Raw genomic sequence first — 26742 nt, forward strand, 5'->3', positions numbered from 1 at the left:
GTCCTAAGCTAGAGAAGGAATTGTTTTGTCTCTACTCTGTGCAAAGATTTTGCCATCCCTTAGTATGAAGCTCAGGACTACACACTAAAGCAGTGCAGAGTATGAAATATATTAAAGGTAAAACCAGGCATCACATGTGTAGCTGCCTGTCCCAGTGCCAAGTGCTTGTGCACCTTCAGAACAGATTCCCAGATGTATTTTCTGTCTCTGAGGCCAGTTGGTTCAATCTGGCCATGCCCTGACTGCCGTGTTTCCCATTCCTCATGTCCTTATATCCTTCCCAAAACAGCATTCCCATCCACTCTGCCAACTGGGAACTGTCCCCCTTCCAGAACACCTGCCAAACCAACCTCAGGAATTGGTTTTGGGTTTTGCTTCTTGTTGGGGGTCAAAACACTGCTAGGAACAGGTTGTTCAGAGAAGCTGTGGCTGCCCCTGGTCCCTGGAAGTGTCCAAAGCCAGGCTGGACAGGGCTTGGAGCAACCTGGGATAGTGGAGGTATCCCTGCCCATGGCAGGGGGGTGGAATGAGATGATCTTTAATATCCATTCTAATCCAAACCATTCCATGATTCCACAGAAGTTTTAACAAGCCAGATCACCAAACTGCAGTGCCAGTTTTCCTGGAACTGTTCCAGGGAGATGTTTGCTGGCTCTGAAGCCTGACCTGCCCAGCTGAGTGATGGACAGGCTGGAGAAGGGGGTTTCAACCATCAGGATGATTAGGAAGGATTTAGGCAAGGCAGAGACTGCACAAAGGAAGACAACAGGCTGCTGACACAACTCCTACTCCTTCCCAGCACAACTTTCCAGGAACTGGGGTTGAAAGGCTGGTCTGGGGCCACGTTCAGGTCGTGCCCGTGGGCTCAGCTGACAGCACAGAAACACTCTGGGGGATTGCAGAGGCTCTCCTGAGGATCCTGAACGGGATCACCCTGCTCACCTCGCTTTACCCACGATTACCTCTGTCCCTCGGGATGTGTCACCACACATCCACCACAGGCAGGGCTAGACCCGGATCTCAGGCAGGAGGTGGGACTGATCCCATGGATCTCCTCAGCCCGACAAGTGTTCATTTGATCCACGCCGCTGTGGCAGGGGGAAAACATGGGGGTGGTGTGGCTGAGCATTGAGATTCTGAAAAGGGTGATGGAGAATTTAATGGATCTTGGCGGCTTAATGCTCCATTTTTTCTTGTGATTCCCCCTCGTTTCTTATCTCTCGTATTTACATAAATTATGTGGACTCCAGGGAAGCTGCAAGGCATAGAAATTTAATCAACCTGAGTCTCAGGAGCCTGGTCAGTGTGCAGCAAAAGGAGGAAAAGAGGGGTGGAAAATGAAAAAAAAAATAAAATAAAATAAAATAAAATAAATAGAAAGAAAGAAAGAAATCATCAGAGCACAGGATGTGTCAAAAGGGACTGTTAATAACACCAGCCCTGAGCCACATTCAGCAAGGAGCTGGATTTCAGGAGCAGGGAAGGGATGACATCACCTTTTGCTGCACACAGATTTTCTTGCAAGCAGGAGGGATCTGGCAGGTGAACAACAGCCAGGGAGGCACTTCCACCCCTCTCAACCCGGCACCGCAGCTCTTCTCCTTCTGGGATGCTGGTCGGGACATCCTGATGTGGGATGTCCTCCTGTAACACCCATCCCCGGGGCCAGGCTCCTTTTTCCCCCCAGTTCTTCAGCAGTGCTGCTAGAGGAGGGATTGGATGAAAGGGTTTGGAAAGAAGTCATTGCAGGAGCGCCCAGCTCCTCCTCGCAGGATGACATAATGCCTGCTGTGGTCTCTGAACTCCTGCTTTGCTGCTGGGCTGCAGCGTGGAGAGAGGCAAACCCACGTCTTGCTAAAGGCTGAGTTCAAGCACGGATGGAAATCCAGGAGTAAACCTGGAGGAAGAGGGATCCGTCCCCGATTTTACTACATGATTGTAAGTGCTCCTGCGCCCTCCATGTTCAGCAGGCAGACTTTCCCTTTCCCAGTGCAGCTCACCCTCTGCTTTAGGATATTGGAAAAAAAAAAGTTCCTTTGTTTCAGAGGGATTTTTCCATTTTCTTTTGAGCTAAGTGCTGACATGGGAGATTGAAACACTTGATTTGTAAAATGTCAGTCAAAAAATCCTTGCACTTTTCTGCTTTCTTTGATGCCTTTTTATTTCTAATGCAAAACTGATACCAAAATTCACACTTTGCTTATCTTTTCCCATTAAGCCATTTTTTTTAGTCAAGAATTGTTGGATACTAAAAAGAGGAGAGATTTAGATGAGATACTGGGAAGGAATTGTTCCCTGTGAAGGTGGGGAGGCCCTGGCATGGGGTGCCCAGAGAAGCTGTGGCTGCTCCTGGAAGTGTGCAAGGCCAGGTTGGACGGGGCTTGGAGCAACCTGGGATAGTGAAGGTGTCCCTGTCCATGGCAGGGGGTGGAACTGGATGCTCTTTAAAGTCCCTCCCAACACAAACCTAAATCCCAAACCATTCTGAGATTCCATGGCTGCTTCTCCAAGATGCTGGAATGCTCAGATGGAACACCAGGAAAGGCTTTTTCACAGGAGATTGTGCAGCACTCCGGGAAGTGGGGGAATCTCCATCTTTGTGGAGGCTCTGGAATCATGGATGTTGCCAAGCCCTGGCTGACCTGATCAGGTGGTGGACACAGATGTTCAGAGAGAGACCTCCAGATTTCTCCATACTTCTCTGATTCTCTGCAGCCCCAGCCAGACAGGATATCTGCTTTTCCACCTGAGTATTGCACTACACAAAGCCAAGTGTGTGACAGAAAACCTTTGCAGTCCCCTTGTCAACCAAAGCTGGTGCCTGAGCAAAGGAAAATGTGAGGATACAGCTGTGGGGATTTAGGCCTGCCACCACATGCTGCACTCTGTTACTGATCCTGCCCTTCCCCTGCCTGCTTTGCCCCTCTGCCAGCAGGATTAGCCCAAGGAATGCTTTGGAAAAGCCCCATTACATTCCTTCCTTTTCCTTTGCTGCTGACAGGGTGGGAAATCACCCTGGCTGTCAGTGTTGAGGACAGCTTTTATGGGATGCTGGGCTTATCACAGCTCACCTTACCCATGGTGACAAGCTGCAGTGGCTGCATGATCCATCTGAGAGCCAAATGACCCTGCACAAGGGGGACAAGGCCAGAGATGAGCCATTAGATCCAGGGATATTCCTGGCCAGAGTGTGGAAGGGGGCATCCCTCCCTCTCTTGCCCATGAGCTGCACTGACTGCTGCCAAACTGCTCAGGGAATTGGGTCTGGAGACCAAAACGCTGCTCCAAAGTCCATGGAAGCAGGACCAGAGCTTCACTGGAAACAGTGGAGGGATATTTTGACAGCTCATTGTGTTTCATGAGCCAGCTGAGGAGGGGTTGAGGAAACCTTGTCTAGAGTGGAGGGCTTTTTTCCCCCCTGTTCATTTCCTCCTGCAAAAATCCTTCCTTAAGGTCATTATAACCCTGCATCCCACTGATTTGTGTGGATTGAGCCTACATGGAGTCAGTCCATCACTGACAGCAGAGCAGACACCGGAGCTCCACTGTGACACTGTAGTGGGAGGGGTCAGGCATTGGATCAGCTGCACAGGGAAGTGGTGGAAATCCCCACTGGAATCCCTGGAAGTGTCCAGAAGATGTCACAAGGGGACACGGCTTGGTGGTGAACACAGCAGCGCTGGGTTAATTGTTGGACTCAAAGGAAAAAGAGAATCATCTAAGCAGAAGAAAATCTCCAAAATGGAAACACATTTCTGGGCATTCCCTTGAGTTCCTTCACAGTTAATGGAGGGACACCTGTGCCTAGAGGAGCACAAATGGATTTGTTCTGGGGTAAGAACCTCAGAACCAGGCCTATGCTTTACTCACCTAAAGTTCAGCTCAGCTCATTGCATTATCCATTTCTTGCTGCTTTTTCAGCTTTAGCATTTTGCTTATTTAAAGGCACCTTGCAATAAAAGGAATCTTTAAATCTCATCCTGTTCCACCCCCTGCAATGGGCAGGGATACCTTCCTCCAGACCAAGTTGTTCCAAGCCCCATCCACTTTGGCCAAGATGTGTCCAGCATCACACTGGTTTGGTCCCTTAGCCACCAAGTTCAGCTTTTGGTGGCCCCTTCAACCAGGAGCCAAACTTGGACCCCAGATCATTCCTGATGTGTGACTTCATTGCCACAATGCACCAAAGTCTGGGCTTTTCCAAATGTTTGCAGTGATTTATCTCCTGCAATATAAAGAACAGCTTTGTACTGTAGTTTTCTTCAGAAGTTTAATTAAAAAGTTCTCTTCCTTTCTTTCTTTCTGTGCACTGGAAAATGTACAAGGAGAAAGGAGGTGGATAAAAAAAATAGAAGCAAAGTTTAAGCATGCGAATGTTGATTAAAAAATATCAGCCCACTCTCCTGTGAAATGCTAACAATGGTTCCCATGGCTCCTGTCTCCCGAGTCAGAGCAGGCCCAGTGGGTGAACTTTGATTTCTGAAAGCACAATCACTCCTGCAATGGGCACCACTGGTTACTCACCCTCAGCAAGGCAATCTCTGCTCTGTGGAGGAGATAAAATCACCCAGTGAGCTCCAGTGTTTGGAGTGGGATGTCAGTCAAATTCCAGCTTGGAACAAGCTCCACGTCTTCGAACAGCGTGGGAAGGCAGTAATGGGAACAAATCACCAGCAGGGACCGTGGGTATTTTTTCTTCCATTATTTGTGTGGATAAATCAAACCTGGATAGCTCTGAAAGGCAAATCCAGGGGTCTGATGGCATTCTCAAGTGAAATTCCCCATCCCAGGTAAGGGAAATCACTCCAAAGCCTATTCCTGAACCTGTTACAGCACCTCCCACTCCATGCATCCTTGAAGAAACAAATAAACCCTTATCAAGTATCTAATTGTCACCCTCACTTTGCCCACTTCACAGCAATATTTAGCACCTCCACCAACCTGTGGGAGTTTCACAGTGATTATTTTGGCTGGATTGAAGAGCAGTAGCAGCCTGTGTGTTTCTCCAGAGCTTTCTCCTTTACCCCCTCTCTTCCCAACAGCTCAGCAGATCCCCACTCACAATTCACATGAGCACTGGAAAAGCATTCACTCCCCATAAAGATTCCCCAATCCTTTTGGAAACCAGTGCTGCAAGGCACACAGCAGGGTCAGGACAGTGGGAAGAGCTGTAGGTTGTGTATGAGATTTTGGGCCGGCTGCACCACTCCTTGATGAAGAGATCTCAGCAAGTGGCTTTGACATCCCCAACAACCATCAGGTGGCCCCAAAACACATCAGGTCTGTGATGCCCTTTGCAGACAGGATGTGGGATGGGGACAAATCATCCCGCACAGTTTCACTCTGACCAATTCTGTTGCTAAAACTGCTTTCAGCTGGGGCAGATTTTGATGATGCCCTGGGAAAGCCAAGACAAACCCATCCCTGTTCAGGATTTCAGGGCACTGGGCAATTTCCTGCAGGCACAAGCATCAGGCTCAGCACAGGCTGCCCTGCAGATTTTAACTCAACTTTTGAGTGGCATTTGCTGAGAAACTTGAAATGGGCCATGTTTGGGACTAAAAAAACCCACAGCTGTGGTTGGCCAGGTTTAAAGTCCACCAGGAATATGTTGAGTAACAGCAGGTGGGTGCAAGAACAAGGCAAGCACACAGGGATGCATCCCAGGATGCTTCTGAGATGGATGTGCTGCTGTTGATTTAATAACAGAATGTTCCTTGGTGGTTGAGTTTCTCTGTTATTCATTTTTCTAAACCCTTGGCATTATGAGGAGTTGCCCAATTTAGCTGTGCTTCATAGAAAAAAAAGGAGCCTTCTTTTTGCTGGGTTTGAACTGTCACCCAACTGACCCATATAGAGAGAAATCCTTCATTGCAGGGGACTCTGGATTTTGCAACTCTTTATCTTAGATGACATCAGCTCTCCTTTTTCTGGGCTGAAGAATCTTGGTCTCTGTGACATGTTTGCCTGGAGTCCTCAGCATAAGAAGGATGTGGAGCTGCTGGAATGAGTCCAGAGGAGGCCGTGGGGATGCTCTGAGGTCTGCAGCCAGGCTGGGAGAGCTGGGGATGTTCACCTGGAGAAGAGAAGGATCCAGGGAGAGCTCAGAGCCCCTTCCAGAGCCTAAAGGGGCTCCAGGAGAGCTGGAGAGGGACTTGGGACAAGGGATGGAGGGACAGGACACAGGGAATGGCTTACCACTGCCAGGGGGTAGGGATAGATGGGAATTTGGGAAGGAATTCTTGGCTGTGAGGAAGGTTAGGCCCTGGCACAGGTCCTTCCCAGAGAATCTGTTGCTGCTCCTGGATCCCTGGAGGTGTCCAAGGCCAGGTTGGACAGGGCTTGAAGCAGCCTGGGATAGTGGAAGATGTCCGTGCCCATGGCAGGGGGTGGAATGAGATTATCTTAAAGATCCCTTCCAACCCAAACCATTCCCTGAATGTACAGAAACCGTTCCATCACCCTGATCTCCTTCACCGTCCTCCTCTGAATATTTTCTTGCCCTGCATCTCCTTTGGGAGATGCGTGAGGGCCGCAGGCACGCTGCAGGCAGCACCCTGAACAGCACAGCAGCAGCAGCAGCAGCAGCAGCAGCAGCAGCAGCAGCAGCAGCATGGTTCCCTGCTCACCCCCTTCCCTCCCCAGCCCTCCCTTTTACCTGATTTTGCTCTTTCTGACCCATTCCCAGCTGCAGAGGCCGCGGTGGCTGCAGGGCTGGCAGCAGCACATTGCAGCTGTCTGGCTGCAGAGGATGTGGAGCAGCAAGAAGGTTCCCAGCCCTCCCTGTGCTGCTTTCCCCCCCTCTCCTCCCTGCCTGGCTGCGATTGCTCTGCCTCCTCTGGCACAGATGGCTGGAGGTTTTCCTGAAGCTCAAATCCCAATGTAAGGACTCCCAGGCCCCCTGTTCCTGCGTGAGGCTCAGGCAGTTGTTGGCCACTGTGGCCATCAAGCAGCTCCTCAGCCTCCAATCTTCCCGTTGACCAAGACTGGGTTTTGTTACAAACAGGTTGGATTTAATTAGGAGCAGCAAAACATTTTGATTTATGCTTCCTACCCACCTTACCTCCTCCCCTGCCTCTCTGCCTCTCCAGCTTCACGCTTGTCAGAGCAGATATTTTTAATATATATATATTTATCACAAGCCGCTCTTTCAGCGCTACAGGCAAAGCTTTTAGCAGGGGAGAAGATGCCCGGCTTACAAGTAGCTCTCCAATTACTATTGCTTGCTTTAGTGATTTTCTAAGAGAGGCAAAATGCTGGATCCTGGCTCTTTCCCTTTCCTCCACAGCAAGATATTCACTGCTTCCCCTGGTATCATCCCCCAGCTCTCCTGGGTGGCACATCTCCGTGTGGAGAATGTTTACTGTTTGTCCTGATTTACACTCAGTCCAGGGAGGTGATTTCTGGCTGCTTTCCCCCTTCCCCAAACAACTAGGCATGAATAAAATCCCCGCCTGGCCTGTTAGTCTTGAGATTATCAAAATATGAACTAAATCGCAGGGCTGGGGTGGCAGGGGGGGAACCTCTCATCAACCACAATTTGTCAGATCCGTGTCTGAGCTTGGATTCATGAATTGATGTGAACGAGATTCCTTCGTCTCAGCCCAGAATCCACGTGTGGATCTGTCTATAATCCAATGAGTCACTTCAATGCTCTTTTTAGGTCAAATTTAAAGCAACACCTCCTCCCAGAGCAAAGCTGGGGGGACGGGAGTGGCGGAGAAGGGGATGCAGGGATGGGATGCAGGGAGGGAGCGGCTGAGCACTGGTCCCATCTCACATCCACGGCAGGAGAGGCTCCTCCATCCCTCCCTCCCAGCATCCAGGAGCAGAGATAAGATCTCTGCTGCCCTGGCTCCGGGACACTCTGCCCAGACCCGCCGTCTGCAGCTCGGGAGGGAAACCAGAGAAGGGCAGGGGGGAATGGGAGCACGGAGGGAGATGCCAGGATCTGAGACAAGTTCAGCTCGTGTAATATCTCCAGGAATGTCGGGACGGGGAAAGGATAGTGGGAGCTTGGCCATGGTCTCCTGATGCCTCCATGAGGAGCAGCAACCTGGCAGAGCAAATTTCTCCTTATCTTCAGCTGCTTCCTCGCATCATCCGTGAGCAAACCCTTTGCCTTTCCAATGACAGCAATTCCATCTGTATGAAGCTACATTCATTTTATTTTACTTTCATTTAAAAAAATTTACTTTATTTTATTTTATTGTACTCTATTTTATTTTATTTTATTTTATTTTGTGTACTTTTATGATTTATTGCGCTGTGATAATGTCGGACAGCGATAGGTCACTCACTGTGAACAGCAGGCACTGAATGTGAAGTTTAAAACAAGGAGATACAACCAGGAAGAACAGTTTTGCCAAGAAGTGACATTCCCTACATTTCTAAAAAGGGCTTTTCTAAATAATTTCAAAGGTCTTTTATACAAAACAATCAAAATACTCATTTATTTACTCCACTTTGACTTCCAAACTGAATTCCCGTCTTTACATTAGGCAGCAGTTCCTGGTCTCAACTCTCTGCCAGCAGGAGATTGTTCATATAGATGTAGAAATGAATAAATAAACCATGTACATGGTCATATATATGATATATAAAAACATATATGGTTTACCTACATAAATATATAGCTCATAAGTCAGATATTTTCTTTTATGTGTACATGCCATATGCCTCTCTATATACAGGTATATGCACCTCAAATTAATAAATAAGCCATAGATTCATATAAGTTTGCACATATATATGAACCTACATTTATGTTTAAGGTATAAATTTATATACATGGTGTGTTTTCTCACTGTACATTTTTCCCTGGAATGCATTGTCCTGCATGGCACTCATAAATGTAAAAAAAAAATAAATAAATCAAAGCTGTTTAAATATTAATTCCAGAATCGTTAGATAAAAAGGTTTGTGGGCAAGATCCTGGGAAAGATGAATGTGGTGCGAGGGTGTGGTGTGGGAAAGAGGATTTGGGTGAATATGGAGGCAATTTCTAACCAGGAGAATTACTGGACCAGAAACGTGGGGTTCACCCCACTTGGTACTTTGGCAATGGAGAGATTTGTCAATGAGGTATTTAATACAAATTAATTCATAATTTATCTCAGATTGAGGTAGGGGTCTGGGAGCTTGACATGACCCATCCCAAATCCCCCATGTCCTGGGTTGATCCCCCAGTGTGGGCAGCAGGGCAGGGGAAATTTTGCCCTCTCTGCCCCTCTCAGGTGAGACCCCACCTGCAGAGCTGCCCCTGCCCTCGGACAGGAAGGACCTGGAGCTGCTGGAGAGAGTCCAGAGGAGACACCAGGATGTTCAGAGGGATGGAGCAGCTCAGCTGTGAGGAAAGACTGAGACAATTGGGATAGTTCAGTTCGGAGAAGACTTTGGAATGAGATAATTGTGGCCTTCCAGTTCCTGAAGGAGCCTACAAGAAACACGGGGAGAGACCATTTACATGGGATGGTGGGACAAGATACAGGGAATGGCTTCCCATGGCCAGAGTTCAGGGTTAGATGGGATATTGGGAAGGAATTGTTGCCTGAGAGGGTGGTGAGGCCCTGGCACAGGCTGCCCAGAGAAGCTGTGGCTGCCCCTGGATCCCTGGAAGTGTCCAAGGCCAGGTTGGATGGGCTTGGAGCAACCTGGGATAGTGGAAGGTGTCCAACCTCATCCACCTTCTCCCCATCCCAGAGAGCAATTCCTCCACAGGATGACATTGTGGGAGGCTGGCTGTGTGACAGGAGCCACCCTCTGCCCTCGCCCCTTGCTCTCCCTGGGCTGCAGAGGGTTCCCATCTGACATCAGACATCTGGTGTTGGAGTCAGGAATTACCTGGAGCTGTGAGCACCAACTCCCCAGAAACCACAAGGTGCTGCCAATATCTCAGGGAGACCTGCAGTCCTCAAACCATGACAAAAACATGGACCAGGAGGAGAAGCCAAGGGCATCCCCCCCATCCCACAAGGTGTGGCTGCACCCCAGTATTGCCTCCACCCACCTACCAGAAGTGTTCCACACAGACCTCCTCATCCCTGGATCCTCACCCAGCCTCTCCTCCTGCTTCTGTGACCCAGCCCTCACCTTCAGGGGTGGTGACACCATCCTGGAGCTATGTCAGGCTCTAGGAACCAGGGCTGAAGCCACACCAACTGCAGGTGGCACTCCCAGCATGTCTGCAAAGGGGCCTCTTCCCAGGAAGTCGGTCAGGAAATTTTCCCATTGCCGAATGATGAGCCTAAAAGTTTTTGACAGTGTCCCTGGGAGGCACTGTCAGCTGTGATTGTCTTGGATGTGGCACCCCAGGCACTGGCAGCCTCTCACTGATTTGGGATGAGAGAGGATGGGGCAAGGAAGGTTTCATTTATTTCTGCTTTTCCTTCTCCACCTGCCTGTCCGTCCAACTCTGTAGTGGTGTGGAATGGCACGAGCAATCCCACAGGACTTGCTGTGCACCAGGAAGTCTGGGAGACATCCTGCCAGCTCCCAGGAGGCCCAGCAGAGCTCTCAGAGCATCACTGCATTTTTCCCCACAGGGTGGGGGTCCCTGCACATCTGCAAAATGCTCATTAACACAAGGGAGGCATTTCCCAGTGACTCTGTTTGCTGTCCCCCGAAGGGAGATACCCATTTGTCAAAATGAAATGCTTTAAGTGGGAAAACACCAGTGTCAGGAAAGGCAATCAGGAGTTGTCAGCATGGATTCACTGAAGGGAAATCATGTTTGACCAACCCAGTTGCCTTCTAAGATGGGACAACCACCTGGATGGATGAGGGGACAGCAGTGGGTTTTGTGTACCTGGACTTCAGCAGGGATCGTGACACTCTCTCCCATCATTTCTGTTGGATAAACTCAGGAAATGTGGACTGGAAGAATGGATGAGTTGGACTGAGAACTGTCCCACAGATGTGGTGCTTAGGGACATGGTTTAGTGCTGGACCTGGCTGTCTTAACTTACAAGCTGGATTTAGATCTTGAAGGTCTTTTCCAGCCTCAATGATTCTGTGGTTCCGTGAGCTGGCTGAACTACAGAACCCGGAGGGTCACGATCAGTGGCACAGGGTCTGTCACTTGTGGTGTCCCACAGGGTTCAATACTGGGCTCAGAATTGTTTAACTTGCTCACTAATGACTTGGATTGTGGGAAATGGATTTGTAAAGAAGTCTTAAAACTTAACAGAAAGTTCATATAGTCTTGTATATTTATATGAAAATACTGAGATATGGTGTGTTGACTTAAGAGGGTTACAGAATGGAGATGATAATGTTGAGAGAGAGATTGAACTAAAACAAGTTTTAATAAGTTTCAAAATATGGCCTTGCAGAAAAGACCAGCTATTTTAGAGAATTAGAGCTGTGAAAGATGCATGGTAGCAAGATAAAGTAGAGAAAAAATATAGGTGATTGGTGTTGGAATAGCGGCATTGTGTGGCAAAAGCTAATAAGATAGAAAACATTTATAAAGTATTGTAACCAAAAAATAAGTTAGCTTCTGATGCAATGGCGCTGAATTTTACCTCTCTTGTGTGTCACTATTCATCAAGAGTGATAATAGAATAAAATATTTTAAAACACCTCTCAGATACCCCATCTCTGTAAAAGCTAGGAAAACCAACACTAGATGAAGGGACAAGTACCTCCTCAAAAGCTGGGAGGAGCAGCTGATCACCCCAAGGGCTGTGCAGCCCTTCAAGAGGTACCGTGGTGTGTTGGAGAAATGGTCAGAGAAGTGTCTGAAATTCAGCAAAGGGAAATACAGGTTCTGCACCTGAGGAGGAACAACCCTGGGTTCCACCACAGGCTGGGGGTGACCTGCTGGAGCAGCTCTGTGGGGAAGGATCTGGATGTCCTGATGGACAACTGGCTGTCCATGAGCCAGAAGTGCCCTGGGGGCCAAGAAAGCCAAAGTGGTCCAGAGGTGCTCCAGGAAGAGCATTTCCAGCAGTCAGCAGCTCCTCTGCTCAGCCCAGTGAGGCACATCTGGGCTGCTGTGTCCAGCTCTGGGCTCCTCAGGGCAGGAGGGACACGGAGCTCCTGGAGCAGGCCCAGCAGCAAGGATGATGGAGGGCCTGGAGCATCTCCCTGGTGAGGAAAGGCTGAGGGAGCTGGGGCTGTTCAGCCTCCAGAGGAGGCACAGCTGAGAGGAGCCCTCAGCCCTGGGTGTCCCTGTGAGCAGGGAGGGTCAGAGCAGGGCCCAGGCTCTGCTCTGGGACCAGCAATGGCACCAGAGGAACGGGCAGGGACTGATCCCAGTGAGTTCCACCTGGACAGGAGGAAGAAATTTCCTGTGCAGGGACCGAGCACTGAACAGATTGTCCAGACAGGCTGTGGAGTCTCCTCACTGGGGATATTCCAGAACTGTCTGGACACAATCCTGTGCCCTGTGCTATGTGCTGGCCCTGCTGGAGGAAGAAGGTTGTACCACATGACTTTCTGTGATGCTTTCCAACCTGACCCATTCTGTGATTCTGAGATTCATGGGAAGTGTTTTATTTTGGGACCAAGATGGACTTCTGTCTCCATACTCCATCTTCTGAAGTCAAAGCCTTGGGATGTCCACCAGGGATGAGGTGTGTCTTCCATACCATGATGGCACGTCAAGAGAAGAGGGAGACCAAGAGCTGGAAGGCAGATTTGTCGGTGTAGGCGTAGCACTTCTGTCCCAATTTTACCTTCTGGTCCTTGTTTTATAAGGAGTCCCAAGCTGAATAAGGAAAACCAGACCCTTTATCCCATCCAGGATCTCCAGACCTTGGAGGAGGTTCTTGTTAAACTCACACTCAACGTCCACCCTGGCTTGTCCATTTGTTGTTTGTGCCCTGCACCCTTGGTGTTAATCCCAAAGACGTTTTACACTTAAAATTCACACATCCACCCCAAAATGCCTCAGAGGAAATGAGGGGAGACACATGGAGGGATCAGAGGGACTTTCTGCAGACGGTCTCTGCAGGAGCCATCCATTATCCATCCCCATCTATCCTCCATCTCCATCCTCTGGATCCGCCTGTGCACACCAGTTTTGATGAGGATTTTTGGAGCCTGGGAGGGGAGCGTTTTTCCTGTGAAAGCCACAGAACAGCGGGCTCCAGCTCCTGAGCAGGCTCTGAAACACAGAGCCAAACCAGCCCCAGCTCTCCCTGTGCTCATTAACGTGCAACTGGGGGAGAGGCAGGAACTTCCAAACGACTCGCGAGCGGTGCCGGCGCTTTTGTTATTCCTCCTGTCGGAGCTGGTTCCACCTTTGATTCTGCTGGTGCTGGGAGGGGACTGCTGACAGCAAGGGCTGAAAGCAGGAATCATCAGGAGAGGAGATGAAGGCCCAGCCTAACACATTTTTTCCTTGTCCTGTGCATTTAAAGAGCTGGGCTGGATAATCTGGGGGTTTGGATGGCAGGAAACACCTGGTTTTGAATGGCTGCAACAATTTAAATGGGGGAACTCAGAGACAGTTGTGGGTTTTTTCCTTCATAATCTCTTTTGCATGGTTTTTATTGAAGTGGTAGTAATGGGAAGAGCTGGAGTTAACTGGTATATTCTGTAATTCCTGCTCACTGCTGGGAAAACAGGCAGGAAACCATCAGAAAATAAGCCCCATAACTCCAGGAGCAATGGAGCAGTTTATTTGCCATGGGAGATACAGCTCTGCTTTAACAACAGCATCACCAGGGGGGTTGAGCATCATTTCCCAAAAACAGGAGGGTGAACAGGAGCCTCTGCTGTACCTTGTAATGAGTTGGTGAAGCCAACTGAGACAGCAAGAAGACCTGGGTTCAGACATTCTCCAAAACAATATGCAGGGCCACAGGCTGGAGTGAGCTTTATTTATCACCTTCATATCCCCCCCAGCACTGGCTGTGGGGCTGGTGACATCCTGCACACACAGGGGTGATGCTTTCACCATGCTGGCTCCTCCAAAAGGTAGATCCAAAGGGTACAGACCATCCTGCAGCTGTCCAATGCCAAGCTGGACAGAGCCCTGTGCAACCTGAGTTGAAGATGTCACTGCCCACATCAGGGGTGTACCACTGGATGGGCTTTAAAGGCCCCTTCCAACCCAAACTATTCTCTGATTCAATCAAAATATGTATTTCAATTATCACATCATTATATTACTATAGCCATTGGGAATTTTTTTCATTGCAAACCAACCAAACCTCACAGGCACTACCATTTATTGCCCTCTGTTGTTTTTGCAGGCGAAAGGTGATTTACTAAAGTGTTAATTTCCTATAGCAAAAGTTATAATGGGAAACCAAAGTAAAATTGATTTTAAATTACCATGGCAAGCTTGCAGAAACACTCCCATTATTCAGAGGAGTGGGTGAAGGCACTGCAGTTTTCACTGCTGGGAAGGAAAATACCTTATTTAATATCAGGGGCTCTGGAGTGGCGTTGCCAGGCTTTGGTGACACCATCGTGGTGGAATCCTGTTATTAGGGAATGTTTTCTTGGTTGAGAACAACCTGATCCATGAAGAAAAGATGTGTTACTGTTGGTTATTTATTGGGGTTTTTTTGTTGATATTATTCTGGTGGGGATGGTGCTGTGGCAATCACCAAGAAGCTCCCTGACTTGGATCAAGGAAACAGCAGGAATTTCAGGCATGACTTTGCCTCCTGGGGACTTGTCCTTGATATTCCTAAAAGCAAGGATTGCCCCTTCCTGCATGGACAGCTGCCCTCAGTTGCTGTTTCCCGAAAAACACCATTTTTCACTCGAAGGCTGCTGTCCTAAATTAACTTTCACCGAGGGAGGCCAGGGGAGAGGGAGGGGGGCAGATTGCAAAGCCCAAACACAAAAATCTGCTTGAGCCAAGGCGACGTTTTTTGATGCTGGGATGGATCAGAAGCAAAATGCAAAATGATCTGCCTAATTGCAATGAAAACTAGACCCAAGGACCTCTTAAAGTCACAGTAAAGAGTTGTGGGGTCACATCCTGAAGGTTTTACCCTTCTCCAGGAACTGTCCAGGGATGTGCAGGCTCTCAGTGCCCTAGGACAGGATCCTGTGCAGGATTAAGGCTTTGTAGAGGCAGCAGCTCTCTCAGACTGCCTGAAGCTGATGGCACTGGAGCTGCTTTCCCGCGGAACACTGACAATATGAAATGTTCACAATAAATCGACACAAGGCGTTATTACTTCCTGTCCTTCCTGTTTGATGAGAGCAGAGCTGTGGAGGAGCTGCCCTGCTGTCCATACCCACCCTGCTCATCCCATTCCCTGCAGGGTCTGGATGTACTCACCTGGTTTTGAAGGTTTGGAGTGTTCCAGAGCATGGATGTGTCCAGATTCTTCCTGTTGGCCTCAGGGAAAGACACTAACCCTGAAATTCTCAGTTAATTACTTTATATGAGGTCCTGGAGGCTAGAACAAAGCTCAATGCTACAAACAATTCCTTTTCCGGGCCAAGTAAATGACACGAGCCCTAAAACTGCTCATTCCTCACCTGATGCTTCTGCTCCATAAATATCCTCTAAGAAAAGGGCCTGTTTGCACTCAGGAGCACACAGGGACTCCAGGATTTGATACGAGTAATCCACGGGAAAGTTTGCTCCTGCAAAGAGAAGGATGAGATCAGACAGATCCATTTGAATTCTCTGTTGCCGTGGCTGCATCCGAGGGTTCACACGCAGATGTTGTGAGCACCCACAGCAGGAAAGTATTTATTGATATCAAAACCATTCCTGATCCAGCTTGGTTTCTAGGGAAAAGGAGAAAAGGAGGAAGTCACACAAAAAGATGACTCTGTGACCAAGGGAGAGTAATCTCAGACATTTGGGTTTTGCTGTGCAAGACCTGGGCAATTTACCCTGCTTTCCTAAATCATGGCTATGTTTGTCTGAGGAGTGGAGTCCTGGTGGATACAGCTTCAGAACAGAAACCAGCCTCATGACATGTCCAGGGAAGGGAGCAGATCTGGGGAAGGGCCTGGAGTACCTGGAGCAACTGATGAACTGATGTTAACCTGAACCTCCCCTGGCACAGCTTGAGGCCATGACAAATGTAGGAGGAGCCTCTGTATAAGTGGACAGAGGTAATTAATTTTTCCTCATGTGCTTTCTCTCAGGTGTGTGGACATGGAATGTTGTAGAGCAGGTCTGTACAGACAGGTGGGACAATCTTATTGTGCTTTGAGATTCCCTGACAAGACCCAGAAATTATCAGCAGGTCTCAGTCCAGTTTTATGCCCAAAAGAGCAAACTTGCTGTGGGTCACTCTTTACACAGGTGTCCCCTGAAGCCCACTCTTTCCAGCAAGTTTCCTCTAAGGAAAAGTGATTTCAGTTTCCCCTTCCTAGATTAAGAAAAATTTCTTGAGGGGAAATGGTTGAAAAGCATTGAAAGAGGCTTCCCAGGGAAATGGTGGAATCACCATCCCTGGAAGTGTTCAAAAATTGTGTGGATGTGGCACTTGAGGACACGGTTTAGTGTTGAGCATGGGCTGGACTAACAGACTTGACAGCCTTCAAGGTCTTTTCCAGCCTTAGTGATTCCATGATTCTGTGATTCCTGCCAGTCTGTAAAAGTACCTGGAGTGGTTTATCAGCCTCAGCCCTGAGCCCTCTAACGGGGTTTGGAGGGGACCTGTCTGAGCGAACAAAAACCTGTTGGGATGATGATGACACCGGGGATGGTGGTATCAGAAGGGGTTTTTCTCCTCCTTCACAGCCATACATAAGTAAAACTGGGGTCAGGGGCAAGAATGTTTTTGTGAGGGGATGTGTTTTCTGGCAGGGTTCCTGATGTCACCTGACCCATCAGCAAAATTCCCAGCTCACCCAGATTCCTGGTGTGCTCCTTCCTGATGGCTGAGACAAGGCAGCGACGGTGGGAAACCAAGGGTCAGGTTTTGGCTCCTCCATAAGCTGCAGGCAATTTATTGCGTCTCTGAGTGCCTCGGTCCCCTGCTGTTAATAACACATCCTTTCCTTTGGTGTGGTTCTGTCCTTGTCAGTTTAGATTGTAAATCCTTTAGGGCAGGAGCTGTCTCTTACTCTGTGTGTGCTCCAGACTCGGCACAATCCAACTCTGATCTCAGCAGAAGCCTTTTAACATTGCTATCATATAACTGTCAGTGATACCTGGGAACCAGAGCTCCTGGGTTCTCTGCCTGGGTCTCTCAACCCTGCACTGAAGCCAGGGATGAGTTTATTTGACCTGTTTCTAAAATAAAGACTGTGTGAAATAGTGATCAGAAGGTTGAGGAGTACAGGATCTGTTTATGAATAACTTTAGTGTGGGCTTGAAGGGGTGCAAGAGTTGAAAAGACAGTTGGGAATGGATACTATGAATTAGATTAGGCTTCCTGATAAAAAGTCCTAAAGGAAAAAAAAGAAGGGGTTGCACTTACTCATAGAACTGCTTCAACACCAGAGCAAAGGATTTGTGGAAAGTGTCCTGGCTCCACTCTGTGATTGTTATCCTGCTCCTTCACACTTCTCAGCTGTCTCCATTTGCTCCCATAACAAGCAAAGCTGTCCAGAGAGATTTATTCTGTCCATGTTCTGCTCTTTGCTGCTAAAAACTTTGCTGCTAAAATCTCCAAGGGAGCTCCCAAACCTCCTTTGGGTGCTGTCCCCTCCTCTAAGCACTGAGCAGTGACATGTCTGAGCTGGTGACAAGGGGATCAGCAGCCCTGGAGGCTGCAAGGACAGAAGGTCCCGGTAGCTGTGGCTTGCAGGGACATGCAGAATGTGCTGTCAATCTCACAGCAGGGGATTCTTCCAGCTGGTTTGGGCAGGAGGAGCAAGATTCCCATGGGAAACCTGTGGGTGGAGCAATGAATAGAGGAAGAGGAGGAAATGGTGCAGTTGTCCTGCCTGGTTCCATGGCCTGTTGCTGTAGAGATTTCCCTTCTGGACTGAGACTCAGGACCTCCATTCCCTTTCCCAAACTGTTCAAGATGCTCTGGTAGCCCAGTGCACCCTCAGGTGTGGGTCTAGAAGGGTAGAGGTCTTCTTCGTGCCCTGTGTCCCACCTGCCAGCAGTACATGGATGTCTTTGATATCCTCTGAAACAGTGCCAGGTGCCCGTGAGTCTTGCCCCTGATCTCCAGCTTCTTCAGGGATGGCTTGGAGAAGCCAGCAGGAGATGCTGGAGCATTTCCAAAGTATGGAAACAGGGCTGGGAAGGGTCTGGAGCACTGAATTCTGATGAAGAGTGGTTGAGGGAGCTGGGAAAGGGGCTCAGCCTGGAGAAAAGGAGGCTCAGGGGAGACCTTGTGGCTCTGCACAACTCCTGACAGGAGGGGACAGCTGGGGGGTGTCAGGCTCTGCTCCCAGGGAACAGGGACAGGACAAGGGGAAACAGCTTCAATTTGAGCCATAGAAGAATTAAGTTGGCTATTTGGAACAATTTATTCACTGAAAGGGCTGTCCAGCCCTGACACAGCTGCCCAGGGCAGTGGTGGACTCCCCGGCCCCGGATGGATTTAGAAGATGTGTGGATGTGGCACTTGGGGACATGGGACAGTGGCAGATTTGACCCTGCTGGGTCAACAGTTGGACCTGATGATCTTTAAGAACTTTTCCAAGCTCAGAGATTCCATGATTCTATGATAACACATGGCATTGATCTCCACAGGGATTCTTTTGAAAGGCAGTACCATTCCTCCGGGTGGGGAAGAACATAAAAACTATGGGATAAAATCTGTTCTAGACAAGAACTACTCATGGCATGTGTCACCTACCCACAGCTGTGCATTTGCTCCGCAAGGGGAAAGAAAAAGCCAAATTAAGAGATAATGGGAACAAAAGAAATCCCAGCCAGCTCTGAGAGCTCCCATTCCAGCTGTCAGATGGGAATGCATTCCATTTTATCGCCAACTTTGCTTCCCACAGGAAAATTCCTTTCCTACCTGTTGGCATGGCACTACCACAGCCTCCATGTCTCCCAAACCTTTTCCATGGGGGAAGTACAAGTGATTGCTTAAAATGACTTCTCAAAATGACAGCAAGGAGGTGAGAGGCATCTGATAGGGAAATGATGCCAAGGAGATGGGAGACATCTGGTATCAGCCATCAGCTCTCAGTCGGTCGTCTGGACCCTTCTGTAGTCAAGGGAAGGAGACAGGAAATCCGTGGGAGGTGTTGCAGACATTTATCTGGAGATGGGATGAGCGGCTTTCTGGAAATCTCTGTCTTTCTCCCTGTTGATTAAAGAGGGAACAGAGACTATGAGTTTGGATCAGCTTTCCCGTTTTCGAACAGCTGAAGAATGGAAATCTCATCTGAGGGGACTTGGGTCAACTGCGGTGGCTTCAGAAAGATTTTCAAATCACGTGAGCTTGAGCTTCACAAAAAAGCTGTGAACAACTGGAGAAACCCCAGGGGCTTGGGGTATCAGAGGGGGGGAATATAAGACACAAAATATTCCCTACACCCAGGGAGAAAGACTGCACCAGGATAGCACAGGGAAAGGGACTCAATCCCAAAGCTACTTAGAAATGCGCAGGCTCGGTGTCCTGCTTTTGGCTGTCACCTCAAGTGGCAGGACACGCGGGCGGGGGGGTGGGAGGTGGAGACTTTAATTCCCTCCAGAGCCTGGAGATGACTCAAGCCTGCAGCATCCTCTTTCCAGCAGAGTGTCCTCATGAGACCACGGTGGAAACCCGGCCCGCTGGCACCCGGCCACCCCGCGCGGCCGAGGGAGCGTTTCCAACGGCAGGGAATCGAGCCCCGGCAAAATCCTCTCCGGGCCACCCTTGGAGCCAGCAGAGGAGAGCCTTCCTGACAGGCTGCCGTGTCCCAGGGGGTGTTCAGTGTTGGATATCCTGCCCAGCAGCCCCAACACGGGAACCTGAGAGCTTTGTCTCCTCGGCCAGCTCGGGGGGGTTGATGGGTTTGTCTGGGATGTTCGATGGCCAAGGTCAAGCACTGACTTCACGTGTAGCAGAGAAGGGCTTGGAACTCACAGAGAAGGGTTTGAACCAACATGAAGGGGTTTGAACCCACAGGAAGGGATTTGTACCAATAAAAAGGGATTTGAACACACAAGGAGGGATTTGCACCTACAGGAAGGATTTGAACACGCAAGGTTTTTAACCTACAAGAAAGGATTTGAGCCTACAGGAAGGAGTTTGAAACTACATGAAGGAATTTGAACACACAGGAAGGGATTTGTGCCAATAAACGGGATTTGAACACACCAAGAGAGATTTGAACCTACAAGAAGGAGTATGAACCCACAAAAAAGGATTTGAACCCACAAGAAAGAGTTTTAATCTACAAGAAAGGATTTGAACCTACTGGAAAGCGTTTGAAAATCTAAGAAGGGATTTGAACCCTCAAGAAGGGATTTGAGCCTACACGAAGGGGTTTGAGCCCACAAGAAGGAATTTCAACCTATACCAAGATACTTGTACCAATAAAGAGGGATTTGAACATACAAGGAGGGATTTCTACCTACAGGAAAGATTTGAACCCACAAGAAAGGGTTTGAACCTAGAAGAAAATATTTGAACCTACAGAAAGGAGTTTGAACCTACAAGAAGGGATTTGAACCCTCAGGAAGGTATTTGAACACACAAGGACAGATTTGAACCCACAAGAAGGGGTTTGAACACAAAAAGGGATTTGAACCCTCAGGAAGGTATTTGAACACACAAGGAGGGATTTGAACCCACAAGAAAGGGTTTTAACCTACAAGAAAGGATTTTAATCTACAGGAAGCAGATTTGAAATTGCAAGAAGAGATATGAACACAGAGGGTGCAGGTCTGGACCCACAAGAAAGGATTTGAACATAGAGAAAGGGGTTTGAACCCACAGGAAACAGTATTATTTGAAACAATAAAAAAAGGATTTGAACACCTGAGGAGGGATCTAAACCCACAAGAAAGGGTTTTAACCTACATTAAAGGGTTTGAATCCACAAGAAGTTTGAACCCATAGGAAGGAACCCATCTAGAAACTCTCCTGACACTGTTCCTAGCTGGATGTTGAGGTCTGGGCTAACAGGGTGGATGGTCTGTTGGAGGCAGAGAAGGATGGAAGATGAAATGATGAATCTTTTGGTGGAATCTCTAAGATGGTCATTAGTGTTGGCCAGGCCTTCCTGTGCCTGCCTGCCATGGCTTACCTGCTAAAGGAGCTCAAACACTTGCAGTTCTAGGGATCAAACACCTGAAGTTTTAGGGCTCAAATACCTGAAGTCTTAGACTAGGATTGGAAGGACTTGTGTCTTGGGCTGAGATGCTCAGAGTCAGCTGCAAATTTTTAACTGCTGAGGCCCTGGCTGTGGAGGCAAAGGGCAACAAGAGCCAGACTGGGAGTCTGTAATGCAGAAGTTATGTCAAATCCCAGATTCCCATGGATGCTCTGCAATTCCAGATTTATGGGCAGGACATCTCTTGGACCTCCAGATGGGTCTGTTGGCAGGTCTTTCCAAACCTCAAATGTAGGAGGTGACAAATGCCACATCCCATGAATATTTGAGGTCCTGACTCCTGTGGAGGGCCAGGCAGCACTTGTAGGGGCAAGAGGGCTGGCAGGTAGTGCCAGGCTCCTTGGAGCATGTGCACAGGGAGGTGGCACATCCCTCTGCTTCAGAACTGTCACCTGAGCCATGGCCAAGAGCCACCAGCAGCAGGGTGCAGGACATGTCACTTGGAGGTGGGGTGACAAGAAGAGAGGGGTCCCAAAAGCAGGAGATGGGTTGTGGCACTTCAGATAAGCTACAGGGACCTGGCTGGGGAGAAGTGGGTGGTGGGAGGGGGATATCCAAGGAGGAGCTGAAAGAAGCAGGGAATGGACATTTTTGGGCTAGGGGTGAGACACTCATTGAGTCCCAAAGTGGTTTGGGGTGGAAGACACCTTAAAGATCATGCAGTTCCAACCCCTGCCATGGGCAGGGACACCTTCTACTGTCCCAGATTGCTCCAAACTCCATCCATCCTGGTTCTGAACACTTCCAGGGATGGGGAGTCTGCAGCTTCTCTGGGCATCCTCTCAGCTGACCCCAGTGACACCGGTGGATTTTTCTTCAACAACTGCAACCTCCCCAACTGCAATTCCTTCATCTCCTCAGCAACCAAGACATCTGCTCTGCTCCTGTTTAGGAGGAGATCCCTGGAGTGTGGGAATCTCCTCCAGATCCATCCCAACAGGCATCTCCACCACCTTTCCTAGCCAGTTCTGCAACCTCCAGCTCACAGCCTGAGCTTTCCCAACCACTCTGGTCACACACCTTCCTTCTGGAGAGGAAAACTTTCCTGTTCTCCTTGCCTGGGATCCTTGCCTCACTGCACTGGTTTAAATCATCCCTCCTGGAGGCAAGATCAAAGGAGATCAGGAAAAAACAGTGGAAGCCAAGGTCAGGGCTTTGGAGGCAGTACACAATTCCAGCAGGGAAAGGCTGCATGTTTGCACTTTGGAGAGGCATTTGGGCAGTAAATGACAGAGGCCCTGAATTATTCCATGGGAGAGGGAGGAGGTGTGAGTGCAGGAGAGGAAAATCCATCCATTCATTACAGAAATCAATAGCCCATACGTGTCATTGAAGCAGGCCTGCCCCTGGAGAAATGCAAGATGGAAGAGTCCTCCACTGCTCTGCTGAGGGCAGCAGAAACTCTGCCCAGGCTCAGCCAGGGGAAGGTGCCGAGGGAGATTATTCAGTGGTGGCCCCTGAGTCATGTCTGGATCAATGCATCCAGCAATTTATTGGTGCTTCTGGGATAGACCTCATCCAAGCAGCTGCAACAGTCAATGTTAATGCAAACATGCTCCATGCAGGACAGGGCAGCTGGAGCAGGTGTGTGAGAGGCATCCAAGTGGGCTGGGGAAGCATTTGGAGCAGCAGGAGGTTGAAAGGACGTGTGTGAAAATGAAAGGCTTTCTTTCCTTTGGATTAAGCACTTCCAAAAGGAGCCTATCCAGCAGGGAGAGAGAGAAAAGGGCCTCCCCAACTGGAAGCTGAACTTGATGGTCATTGCAGAGTCCTTACAACTGAAATTATTCTATTCTATTCTATTCTATTCTATTCTATTCTATTCTATTCTATTCTATTCTATTCTATTCTATTCTATTCTATTCTATTCTATTCTATTCCATTCCATTCCATTCCATTCCATTCTATTCTATTCTATCCCATCCCTGTCTAAATTAAACCCCACCGACCACCACTTGCCCAGGGGAAGTCACTTAACCTCTCTGCCTCCATTTCTGCACCTAACTGTGCATGAACATCCCTCCCTTGGGCTGAGCTGCAGGACTCCATACCTCCCCTCCCAGATGCTGCTCTCTGGCAGAAAGCTCCTGTGACCTCATTTGTGTCACTTGGATTAACTGGCTGCTGGCACCAGAAGACTCAGCTGCACCTGGAGGGTGGCAGAGCAAGGATGTGGTCAGGTGGCTTCACTTTTATTAAGCTTCAAGCAAAAAGCTCTTTTTAAATAAGTAGGAGAATATAAAAAAGGTAAAAAATGCTGTGGTACTGGGTAGTGCCATGCCTGGGCTGGTTCTTCTTCTGAACATGGCTACTAGAAGGTAATCCTATTTGCAATATTGTTTAGAACCAGTCTTAACTCAGTTGCCTGTTAAATGGAGCAACTGCAAGTGCTGCCACCCACAGGCTCCTGCACAGCCTGACTTGCTGAGTTTTATTATGTGTATCCTTACTCAGAGCCCCCAGCAGCTGGGAGAAATCCTGCAAGCAGGCAAAGGGTCTGTCAGGCCCGTGGTTAATCACAGGGCTGGGAGGAGACTTGGAAAAGAACGGCGAGTGAAGCAGGGAAAGATGCTCAGGTGAACTTCCTGATGGATGTTTTTGCAGGGATCAGCAGGATACACCCATGGAAGGGTTCCTGTACCTTCCAAAAAGGCTGTGTCTCCTCTCCTGATGGCATAAGACATCCTGGTGGCCTTTGGAAAGCCAGCTGTGATGGGATGGTGAGGCTTGTATGAGTCTCCTCCCTCCAAAGTTATGGGATGCTGTACTGGCCCAGCAGTGAGTGAGAGTTTGAGAGGTGTTGTTGTACTCACAGCTCCCTCAAGGAACAGGGAACGTGCACGCTCCAGAACCCGCCAGTACGTTTCCTCTGGCCAGGAATAGCTGATGAGTAATACAAAGCAGCAGAGGTAATAAATATTAAAGAGCTGGAAAATGCGAAAGTGCACGGGCAGTGGAGCTGACAGGCGCTGTGGGTGTGAAGTGCAGCGATCAGGCTTTGCTCCTCATCCCTCTGAGAGAAAAGTGTAGGAATAAGTGTTGCAATTATTTTTTGTTAATTGTGCGCTGAAAGGCATCACTGTTCCAGCGGGCTGATGAGCTCATCCCTGGCCTCATTCCCTTCATGTGTCCCAGCCATGGTTTTCCTGGTGTGATGTGTCTGGAGCAGCAGAGACAACAGCCAGTGGGAGGAAGGAGATGCGACATCAAGGATCTGAGGGGTCTGTGTGGTGATGAGGTTTTGTTTCCCAGGAGGTTGTGTGGCTAAAAGATTGCAGATTTGGATTAAGTAGCTCATGGTGTTTAATTTCCCCATCCCTAGAAGTGTCCAAGGCCAGGTTGCACAGGGCTTGGAGCAAGTTGGGATAGTGGAAGGTGTCCCTGACAGTGGCAGGGGGAGGAGCAAGATGAGGCTTAAATTCCCTTCCAACCCAAACGATTCTGTGAGTCTGTAATTCTGTGGTGGGTGAATTGAAGGCAACACATGGCAGTTTGTGAATATCACCTGTCCTGGCTACCATGAGAGGTCACTGGAGTTGAGGAATCAGCTCTCAGGTTCTGCAAACCCTGAACTGCTCCCTGCCCCTTTCAGCCTGGAGTGTGGCTGCTCCTCAGACAGGGCTGATGGTGGTGGCAGTCAGATGCCATTTCCATGCTGGAATTTTCTTCCAGTCCCTGTTCCTCCTACCACACATGATAGCATAAGGTCCATGGGGCAAAGACGCTCTTACTTTTCAAGACCCAAAATGCCCATAAAAACCTTTCTCCCCCTTGTTCTGGTGCCCACCACGATCCACGCTGAGGTGCAGCTGGCTGGGGCTGACTGTGGTGGGACAACAAGGGTTAAACTCTTTCCTGGCAGGCTGGGAGGACACCGTGCGATTTCTCCGAGCCGGGAGAGGAAGGCAGGCCCTCACTAATGTATGCGCAGCTTCTGTGCAACTAAAAATAGCCATGATCTGAGGCTGTTCTTCCAGGATTTCACAGGCGCTCACCCAGTTTGTAGCTCCTTCTCCTCAAAGCGATGGCAAAGCCAAGGCGACAGTCTCAGCCCTCGTGCGAAGCCGCCGCGTCGGGAGCTTTGCTCCAGGGATGCTCCAGGGATGCTCCGACCCCTGCGGCACAGGGATGTGCTGCTGAATGCACAGTCCCGGCTCTCAGACGGTCCCTGGCAAGGCTGGGGTGGGCTCAGGAATGCCGGAACAGCATCCCGAGGATTTTCTGGGAGCCCTGGTGCTCTGCTCTGGATGCAGAGCGCGCTGCAGCTGGCAGCGAGCCACAGCTCTGACCCTGGCAGCTCTGCAGCAGGCAGCAGCTTCTTTGCAGCTGCACCAGCTCCTCGAGAACCAGCTCTCCTTTTCCTAAGCTGAATCCTTTCCCCCAAAACCCTTCCTGGCTGCTGTTTTTCTGGCATGCTGTTTGGAAATCCTGGAGTGTCCACCTCCTCAGCTTTACAAAGCCACTCTCCATGGGGGTTAGGAGAGGCATGGAAAAGTCTCGTCTGAATTTGTGGAGATTTCAGGTCCTGCTGAAGCATCAGTCACCCTGATGGCTGGGGAGAGAGTAAATACTGTAAATTCAGGGAATGCTCTCCTAGAATCCATATCTGATCTCCCAGCCACAGAGGTGACCCCCTCATCTTTTCCAGCAGCCAGAATGTGGGAATGGAAATGTCTCCCTCTGAGTGAGGGAACAAACTCCCAGCTTTGTTACTGTGATCCTGGAGTCCACACTGGCTTTTGAGGGTTCAGATCACAGACAATCTGCTGTGTCTGTTCAGATCTCTGCACCCACTACCCCAGACTGTTAAGCTCCTCAGGAACTGAGAACCCCTTAGACAAGAAAACCACAAGTGCCTCCATCTCCAAGGGACTCACTGATAGCAAAAATCATCTCTTTCTCCTCTCCTGCTCTGCGTCCTCCACCAAGGGATCTCTGTGAGGAGATTAAGATGTGTCCCTGTCACTGACTGGTATCAGAGCAATGCCAGCTTCTCCTCCCCTGAGATATCTGTGGCTCTGGTGAGCCCACAGAATGCCAAATCACTTCTCGAGACCATCTGGGTTAAAACACTGTAACGTGACCCATCCTGCTCAAAGGGTGAGGTGACTGCTCCCATGTGCCTCTGAGAATCATGTGCTTGAACACTCACATTTTGAGAGTCCTCGGGCATTTGCTTGGGATTTTCTTTGGCATTTCAGGGAATTTCCCTGAAACTTCTGTTGCTTGGAGCCAAGACAAGTCAATCAGAACGCCTCTGCTTCCTTTCAAGGCTTTCAGCTGCTCCTGCAGGACTGGCTGGACTGGGACCATCTTCATTTCCACCACGAGAGCCCTGACACTAAACCTTATTTTCACAAAAACTCAGTGTTGAGTCCAACTTCCTGGTCCCTGTGTAAAGCTGTTTAACAGCTTTGATTTACAACAGAAGACTTTGCCAGAGGCGACAGCACCAAGTGTTGGAGTATCCTTAAAGCAAATAAGCATGTGCAAAACAGGAAGGGACTGGGGTTTAAGAATTCATCACTAACTTAGAGGGGGAATCCATGATAAAAGAGAGCATTTGGCTCA

At 49.1% G+C, this 26742-nt stretch overlaps 1 protein-coding gene and 1 long non-coding RNA gene across 2 annotated transcripts in view; one reads left to right on the top strand and one right to left on the bottom strand.

Annotated features, from left to right (window-relative positions):
* Positions 1–26742, top strand: part of XKR6 (XK related 6) — a 175557-nt gene that overhangs the window by 111887 nt on the left and 36928 nt on the right. The gene's annotated exons all lie outside the window — the stretch shown is intronic.
* Positions 5883–6805, bottom strand: LOC116183442 (uncharacterized). The gene is made up of 2 exons (XR_004148084.2): positions 6659–6805; positions 5883–6076 (listed from the first exon to the last, which is right to left on the bottom strand). It is a non-coding gene; the product is annotated as an uncharacterized LOC116183442 (long non-coding RNA).

The sequence above is a fragment of the Lonchura striata genome, chromosome 3 (assembly GCF_046129695.1).
Source record: "Lonchura striata isolate bLonStr1 chromosome 3, bLonStr1.mat, whole genome shotgun sequence".
In the NCBI taxonomy this organism is placed as follows: Eukaryota; Metazoa; Chordata; class Aves; order Passeriformes; family Estrildidae; genus Lonchura; species Lonchura striata.